This window comes from Emys orbicularis, chromosome 5, assembly GCF_028017835.1.
Source record: "Emys orbicularis isolate rEmyOrb1 chromosome 5, rEmyOrb1.hap1, whole genome shotgun sequence".
NCBI classification, from domain to species: domain Eukaryota; kingdom Metazoa; phylum Chordata; order Testudines; family Emydidae; genus Emys; species Emys orbicularis.
The window spans coordinates 16,196,462-16,205,989 of NC_088687.1; positions in this window are offsets into that span (position 1 = coordinate 16,196,462).

Below are 9,528 nucleotides of genomic sequence, written 5' to 3' on the forward strand. Positions count from 1 at the left end.
TGAAAGAAGTGGAGAAATTGGAGAGGGTCCAGAGAAGAGCAACAAGAATGATTAAAGGTCTTGAGAACATGACCTATGAAGGAAGGCTGAAAGAATTGGGTTTGTTTAGCTTGGAAAAGAGAAGACTGAGAGGGGACATGATAGCAGTTTTCAGGTATCTAAAAGGGTGTCATAAGGAGGAGGGAGAAAACTTGTTCACCTTAGCCTCTGAGGATAGAACAAGAAGCAATGGGCTTAAACTGCAGCAAGGGAGGTCTAGGTTGGACATTAGGAAAAAGTTCCTAACTGTCAGGGTGGTTAAACACTGGAATAAATTGCCTAGGGAGGTTGTGGAATCTCCATCTCTGGAAATATTTAAGAGTAGGTTAGATAAATGTCTATCAGGGATGGTCTAGACCAGGGGTCGGCAACGTTTGGCACGCGGCTCGCCAGGGTAAGCACCCTAGCGGGCCGGGCCAGTTTATTTACCTGCTGACGCGGCAGGTTCGGCCGATCGTGGCCCCCACTGGCCGCGGTTCGCCGTCCCGAGCCAATGGGGGCAGCAGGAAGCCGCGGCCAGCACATCCCGCGCCGCTTCTCGCCGCCCCCATTGGCCCGGGACGGCGAACCGCGGCCAGTAGGGGCCGCGATCGGCCGAACCTGCCGCGTCAGCAGGTAAATAAACTGGCCCGGCCCGCTAGGGTGCTTACCCTGGCGAGCCGCGTGCCAAACGTTGCCGACCCCTGGTCTAGACAGTATTTGGTCCTGCCATGAGGGCAGCGGACTGGACTCGATGACCTCTCGAGGTCCCTTCCAGTCCTAGAATCTATGAATCTATGAAAATTTGGCCATTAGTGAGATGGCAAAGGCCACAGAGCAAGTCATTGTCTGATCTGGTATCAGAACACAGCAGTCCCTTTGCTATTAGCCCAGCCATAGTTCACTAGACCACGTTGCCTCTCACACTGTTGATATGCCCCCTTTAGTCTTCACAGGCCATGCTGGCTGTTCAGCAGATGAGTCAATTCAACACAAGGCTGATCACTGTGGGAGGGAGCTTGTGTTGACCATGGGAGCAGACACAGCAACCCAGACGGCACCGCTGCTCACAAGTGTGAGCTGATCTGAGGTTTCCTACAAACCAGAGGGACAGTTTCATGAATGTCAAAGGCCACCCCGAGACACTGTCCGGGGGACTGTGAATAACCTGTGTACTGTAGAAATGTTCTTTAGTGACAAATTTTCAGGAGTCATAGTGTTAAAGATTGGAAGGGATCACCAGATAAACTAGTCTGACCTCCTGTATATCACAGGCCACCAACACCACCCGGCCACCTCCACACCAAACCCAACAACCAGAATTAGACCAAAGTAGCACAGCCCTTGAAAACCTGAACTAGTATGTGCAATGGTCAAAGAATAGCAGGGAATGAGGTGCACCAGTGCCTGAGGCCCTGGCAATGGGCAGGGCATTGATTTAGTGAGGTAGCCTCAGACGATCCCAGCAAGTGATCTATACCTCAGCTTCCTGCAATAACTAGTTCACAATCTCAGAGATCATTTCACAATGAAAAGAGCTAGGAACTTGCATTTAAAGACAAAATAAAATTGAGATTTTCCTTGACATTTCTAGTTCCCCAAAATGAAAGGGCAGGGGTCGGGATGGGTAGGGAGGGAAAGTGGACTGCAGCCTAGCCAGATCTTTAAATAGAAGCACTGTATCTTGAGTTCTTTCCCATGATGTGGTATTGTTTCATTGACTATGATTTGGTGCTGCTTTCAACAAGAGACCTCTGAGTAGTCAGCAGCAACATCTTTAGATGGGAGCAGGCAATTTCTACAGATGCTGGGCCATATCAGGAAAGATGACTTCTGTTGTGCACCCCGTATTAAAAAAGGATGTGATCATTTTCTAAAGCAATGGTCCTAAACACTATAGCTTAAAACAAGGTTACCGCAGCGGGGCCAGATTGTGAACACCCCTGTATTGATGAGCAGTTATTCATATGGGTAAGCCCACTGACTCCAGTGGGCCTAGACATGTGTGTGATTGCTCACCAATGTGAGTAAGAGGGGCACAAAATGTCCCGCAGTGGTTCGAAACATTATTGTTATATATTTATGTTTAATAAGGGATGCCAAAGGGAGATGCACAGATACCACACGGTGGGCATGGGATAGATGGATGGGTTGTGATTTTGATTTGTGTGTGGCCGCGCAGTTCTACCTCTTACATTCCCCAAGCTCTGTGCAGCATATCCTGTAAGTGGGATGCAAAATACCTATGGAATGAGTAAAATAATTCTTTATCATTGTGTTTCCTCTGCACCACATCTAGAAAAAGCCATGGCTGCATTATTATTTCATATCACTTCTGACATGAGGAGATCAAGCAATTATCACCTGTTTGAATGTCAACCTTTGACAGCAGCAGAGAGACCGACTGTGGCTACTGCACATGAACAGAGGTTTATGGGCACATTGTGTGTGTGTGTGTGTGGGGGGGGGGTACTGGTGATTTACTTTCTGGTTTTGGAATGTATTTATTTCTGTTTTGATAGACTAGTAAATTATTAGGATGTGGACTTGTCACACATCCTTGCCAGGCTTACAGATATCATCCCAAGTGGACTGCCTAAAAAAAGGGCTGGCATCGCATCACATGGAATGACCAATGATGTATCATATATTTTTAATAGAGAGAATGTTTTAATAAACATCCCCCTTCCTAAAACACTGGGTTTTAAAATAGGCTTCGCCTTGAGCCATGTAGCTACCCAGCTGTGAATTTTATAAGGCAACAATCTCCACATCGTTAGATGTTAGATGTTATGACTGATATTCTAGCTACTGAAATAATAACTATTTACACACAGAAACTTTGTATTGATGTGGCAGAATAGAATCCAGCTCACTCTTCTGTAGCTGCATTGGCTATATGGTTCTAGTAGTAAAAAGCTTGATTTTTTTTTTTTTTTGGTCAGAAAAGTAAGCTGATATGATTCAAAGACTGAGTTTATAGGGGCTATATTTAGAGGGGAAGAATAGTCCAATGGTTAGGGCACTAATGTAGTGCCTGGGAGGCCTGGGTTCAAATCCCTGACCTAGCTGTCAGCTAACTACATACATAGATCAGATTTTGCTGTCAGTTATGATGATGTAAATCTGGAATAATCCCACTGAAGTCAATGGAGTTACTCTGTATTGACACCTGTAGAAGTGAGAACAGAACCTAACCCTCCCTGTATAAAAATAGAGAGCTTGTCATCTTTAGGCTGTAGGCTCAAAGTCAGACTAAGTCAGTAATGACTATAAATTGTTACCATTTGATGGCTGTTGAGCATCTTACGCAGGGGCGGCTCTAGGCACCAGCAAAGCAAGCAGGTGCTTGGGGCAGCCCATTTGCAGGGGCGGCAGGGATCCAGCATGGGAGCTGAGAACCAACAGGGGGCCCTGGGAGCTATACTTCCTTGGTTAGCTCCCTGCCTACAGAGCCAGCCCTGGAGCAGGGAAAGAACTACATTTCCCAGCATTCCCTCGGCCGCAATTAACAGGAAAGAGGGGGAGGGAGGGAGGAAGCTGAGACCTCATGCTGCAGCCTGCAGTGAATGGAGAGCTGCACTGGAAAGGTAGGGGTACCATATTTTAACATTCAAAAAATAGGACATTCCACAGGGAGGGAGGGTAGCCCCACCCTGCCACCATCCACTCCCTCCGACTGCCCCCCACAGAAACCCCAACCCATCCAACCCCCCTGCTCCATGTCCCCTGATCACCCCCTCCCGGGACCCCTGCCCCTAACTGCCCCCCAGGATCCCACCCCCTATCTAAGCCCCACTGGTCCTCGTCTCCTGATTGCCCCCTCCCGGGACCCTACCCCCTATCTAAGCCTCCCTTCTGCTTGTCCCCAACTGCCCCCTCCTGAGACCCCCCCCCAACTTCCCTCCTAGGACCCCACCCCTACCAGTCCCCTGACAAACCCCTGGGACTCCCATGCCTATCCAACTGCTGCCTGTCCCCTGACTGCCCCCTTGACCCATCTAACCCCCCTTCTCCCTGCCCCTGACTGCCCCCCCGAACCTCCATCCCATCCAACCCTCCCTGTCCCTTGACTGCCCCCCCCCCCCGGAACTCCCTACCCCTTCTCCAACCCCCCAACCCCTTACCGTGCCACTCAGACCAGCGTGTCTGGCTTCGCGCAGCGCCAGACACGCTGCTGCATACATGCTGCCGTGCTCCCCTGCGGAGCCACAGCCCCCCCCCCCCCCGCACCTGCCTTCCAGATTTGAACACCTCAAAATTAAGGAGTGCTCAAGCTCAGTTTGGGCGGCTGTTACTTCATTTCTCCCAAATCAAATATACTGATCCACTGTAACTTGCTATAGAAAAAGTAGGATAAAATTGAGGAAGAAATGCTTCCCAGTGGTTATTAGGACTGGAATTGCTATTTTCAACAGCCATTGACTTTTTGTTTGTTTGTTTGTTTAAAAGGAAGACAGTGATATTGCATTGGTAAATTCCCCATAGAAACAAAGAGTGGAACAAAAGAATAATAAAGGCACCTCAACTTTTCCTCATTTATGTAGGACAGTCTTATAATATGCATCCAGATATCCTCAATCACACAAGCTGAAAATTGTTCCACTTTACTGCAGTTCTGTAACCATATGGGAACCAATCCTGTCTGTGTTCTGTGCACACCTAAAATTCCTGCTGAATGACCTGCCCTGGGAGTGAGTTACCAGTGACCCAGGGCTGCGGCGGAAGGAGGGTGCAGGTGGGGGTGGGGGGAGAGCCCAGGGCTGGGGCGGCAGGAGGTGTGTGTGTGTGTGTGTGGGCAATGGTGGGGGGGATGGGGGGAGCCCAGAGCTGGGGCGGCAGGGTGTGTGTGTGGGGGGGGGAGAGCCCACGGCTGGGGTGGCAGGGGGGTGCGGCAAGGAGCCCAGGGCTGGGACGGGGGGCAGCCAAAATTTTTTTTGCTTGGGGCGGCAAAAAACCTAGAGCCGGCCCTGATCTTACGTGAAATGAATCTGTGGGTCTTAGTCAACTTCCTAATGGAGTGATCCATGGAAGAACCCGCAAGAGGGGCTGAGCTTATGACAGTGAAAGAGTCAGTGAGGTTTCCTTAAACCATCCCCTGTGATTGGAGGGGTGGCATATTTTGGATGCCATGCCCTCCCCAACCTCAAATCTGGGGGCAGAATGATTGTGGGCATGCTTCAGGACTGGTTGCTGCTCCGCTAACTGCCTCCCCCTGGTGACATGACTCCTGTCCTGTGCCTGCACCAAGGGTGCCCAGAGAGAGTTCATACATGTCTGAGTTGTACTATTTCCCATCTGGTTTACTATGCCGAAATCCCCAGACTTTGCAGGGGAACGGCACGGAGGAGAGTAGCTTCCTCCTCTCCCTTCCATTCCCCTGCCCCCCATACTCCGTGGAACTCCATTTGCACAGAGATCTGTAAGAGGAGGGGTGGGACAAAAGGCGGGCATCTGGAAAAGGGAAGATGTGTGTTCCCCATCATGGATTTATAGACATTTATTCACCACTTGTTGTAGCTCCTTGTTTTTCTCTGAGCCTTCAGATGCAGCTCTTCCTCTTCAGCATGATGATGGCGATTATATCTAGAAGTGTACTGTCTAAATGAGGCAAACATGCAGGTGGGGGTGCAGGACCAGGAAGACGGGGGGACAAAATAAATTCACCCCTGGTCAGCACAAGACCTAAACCCTCTTGGCTTAAATCGTTTTTTGGTGTTGCATAGACCTTGTGCTGCCCTTTGCGAAGGGGTGAGTTTCACCTCAGGCTGAACTGCCTTGCATTATGCTACCGTCTGCAGTGCAACAGCAAAAGAAGGATTAGAGTAAGTCAACAGGAGTAGTGCATTGCTTTCTATCTCTTTCCATGTCATTTCAGTTTTCCTTAGTTTAATAAAGCTAGTTTTCAGACAAGGATTCTCAGCTCTTTGTGTGTGACTGCCCATCTGAAATCTAATGCATACTGATCTCTAAGGGCCCTGATCTCATGTATATGCTCAGTTCTTGCTAATTCATTGGGAGTTGAGAGCACTCACTTTGCAGGGTTGGGACCTAGCATTGATTGGTATAAAAACAGATCAAATATGTTATCTATTGCTATCTGAGCGATGCTTCTTACAACAGGCCTGGTTTCACTCAATCCAGTATTATCCAGGCACTCAGAGCTGTTGTTCCTAGGGTGATGTCTCTAAGTAGCAGTTAGCTGGCAAGGAAATGTTTCCTCTTCAAAGAAAACACGAGTCAACTAGGTTGCTGCTTGTTTTTGCTTTGACGGCTGCATCTGTTAGACAGTGATTTCCAGCTCATTCCTCTTACTGCTGTTACCCATCATAAACTCTATTCCCAGGAGCTCTGGGAATCTTGTGCTGTACTTTAGAATGATGTGTCTTCGATGAGTGAGGAGTGTGTTTCTCTAGAGTTCTGTTCCTGCCAGTCTGCCCTTCTGAATTGTCCAGGCAGAACTCTGTAATCTGGGCTTGTCTTCGCATCATGGTATAATGCAGTCTGTGCTAGAACAATGCAGCACAGTCCTGGGTTGGGGAGCCCACTTTCCATCCTGCCATGGGAACTAGTGGGCTAGCAACGAGGGTACCACAAAGGGAAATAGACAAGAAGAGGCTTCCCTGTATTTCCCATTTCTCCTAGTATGTTAGCGCAGCTGGGGGCATAAATTGTTGGGGTAGCAATCTGAGGGCAAGTGGACCGACATGGATTGGTGGGTATTCATGAGAGACCTTCTCTTTCTCCCCAGCACATAAAGCAGGTATGGGTGAATTAGCTCCTTCCCTGGAGAAGGAAGAAAGTCTGCTGGTGCCTTCGTTCCCTTTCTTTTTATCTCACGTGAGTACCTGATTTCACGCCAGAGCCAGTGTGGCGTACGCTTCCTAGTGCACTGTTTTGATACCGAAAAGGGAACACTGCATTCCTTAGCACAATATTTGCACAGCGTGCACGTGGATTCAGTTAAGTCTTGAAAGTCTTTGTGGGTTATGACATTCCCCTAAATGTGCTGAGCTTTCTTTAACCTTTCATAAAACATTGTGATCTTTATGGACTGTATCATATTGTGCAGTAATGTGCTTTATTGTCCACAGAATAAGCTTTTCTTAAGGATAATTGGAAAGCTGGAAATGGCTGCTATCGGCTGATTTTTTTTTAAATACATTATTTCTGAAATGGGCCTGGTGTAATAATGACCCTATCTGTTCAAGATTTAAGATTTGTCTTGGCAGAGAAAATTGATCCATTTCACCTTTGTCTAATGGAAATTTTTATCTGGGATTATCTGTTTATGTAAATGAATGTTCCTCTGAAAAGAGAACTTGAGGGTGCTGTAAATCTCAGTGACACTTCAGTTTCATGGGGGGAAAATTGGAAAGGATTCTAGTATTTATCTGCCTGAAATTGGTTATAAAAACAAAATTATCTTCATGTACCTGCTGCATCTGATGCTTCCTGGGATTTCATTACATTATTTTGAATAATGCGGTGTTACAATAAGAACAGGGTTCTCTGTTAGTAGCTCAGAAGTTGTTGGGGTTGTGTTTTCTAGCGTTATAGCTATCAAGAGAAAGCAGCCAGTTTGGGACAGCAAGCTTCTGTGTCCTAATAGGTACCAGTTAGCACTGGCATATTATTGATCTAGCTCCATGTAGGGCATTGCAAACACACCACATTCCCTTTTCATATATAAAATATGAATCTAATTATAAGGGAAAATGTCTTTGGCTAATCAGCATTTGTCTATAGTGGATGGATCAATACTGTAAATTTAGCATTTAAGCCAATAGGTTTTACATCATTCTTATGATCAGGTGATGTAAAAAAAAAAAAACCAAGCAGATTTTGTTGTTGATTTGCCTCTTGAGAACTAGTCGTATTTAAAATATAATGGCCAAATCCTCAGCTACTGTAAATCAGTGTAGCTCCATTTATGTCAATAATTATACACCTCTACCCCAATATAACGCTGTCCTCAGCAGCCCAAAAACCTTACCGCGTTATAGGTGAAACCGCGTTATATTGGACTTGCTTTGATCTGCCGGAGTGTGCAGCCCCTGCTTTACCGCATTATATCTGAATTCATGTTATATTGGGCCACATTATATCGGGGTAGCGGTGTATATATCTTTGCCTGTTTACACTAGCTGAGGATCTGCGCCATTAACGTAGCTACTGTAAATATTCTTTATTTTTAATGTTCTTGGTGGACTGAATGAAAATAGAAACAAGAATTGAGTTTAAAATAGTCAATAAAACAAACAAAAAGTAAGGATGTGTTCTGATCCACTTTTAAAATTAAGATAAAAGGCGCAGTATTTTCACATAAAACAACGGTAACCAGTGAATGTTTAGTACCCTGCTAGCCTTGGTATAACCTAGGTTTATATGATAAAGTTCTGCTGTAGATGCTTTGATGCTCAAAGGGATCAGGCAGGCACTCAGAAGCAGTAGAACATCAGCACATTTTTTAACATGCACAACTCTCACTGCCATCACTGGCAATGATACTGTGCAGCTTTGAAAGATGAAGGAAATACAGTGTCCTGTGATACGCACTCAGAGGTACAAAACTTCACCCCGGATTAGCAAATCTGAGCACCCAAAGTTAGCCTACTAAATCCATATTCAGGCACTTAAATAAGTGACCTAATTCTTAAAAATCATTGGAAGCTACTGGTTGCTCAGAACTTTTGAAAATCAGATCACTCATCTAGGTGCCTAGATAAGAAGCCAGGAGCCTACGGTACTTTAGACACCCAGCATGAAATCTTGCTCCATTGAAATCAAAGGGAGTTTTGTCATTGGTTTCAATGAGACCAGGGTTTCACCTCCGTTTTTAAAAATCTTGGGCATAATCTGTGCTATAATTAGGTGCAACACAGGTCTTCCAGCAATTCAACTAGTATAGCAGTGGCTATTAAAAAAAATTCGCATTTATCAATGGCTTTCACCATACAGTGTGATAACCTTTGCCCTTAAACAGGCAATATTTACCAAGCCGTGTAACGGTATTTCCCTCCTGCACATCACTCTTCAGGAAATAAAAAGGTAATAAAAATCCCTTAGCACATTTGAGAAGTTATTTTTTTGTCATTGAAAGAGTAAAAAATTGTTTGAATGTTCTGAAAATAGTTATGCAAGAAGTTTGAAGCAAAATTATGAAGATGACATAATTGGCTGTTCTATCTTAATGTTCAATCTTAATGTTCTTCATGTCTGGGGCTTTCTCCTCCGCATTTCAGGGAATAGAAATTGCCAACGCATTAAATCTTAAACCAAGTATAAGCAGCAGGTTGCAAAACTCAGCGAATCACAACAATCAGATACACCCTATTCACCCTAGAAGTGCAGAGTTTAAAATATAAGGGCCTACATTTTCAAAAATGACTAGTAATTTTGAGTGCCTCATTTTTGGGGTCCAACTGGAAAAGCCTTCAGGGGGCTTGCTTTTCAGAGAATGGATAGTCAGTTGTTCCTAAAAATTAGGTCTCATCAAATTATCTCAAG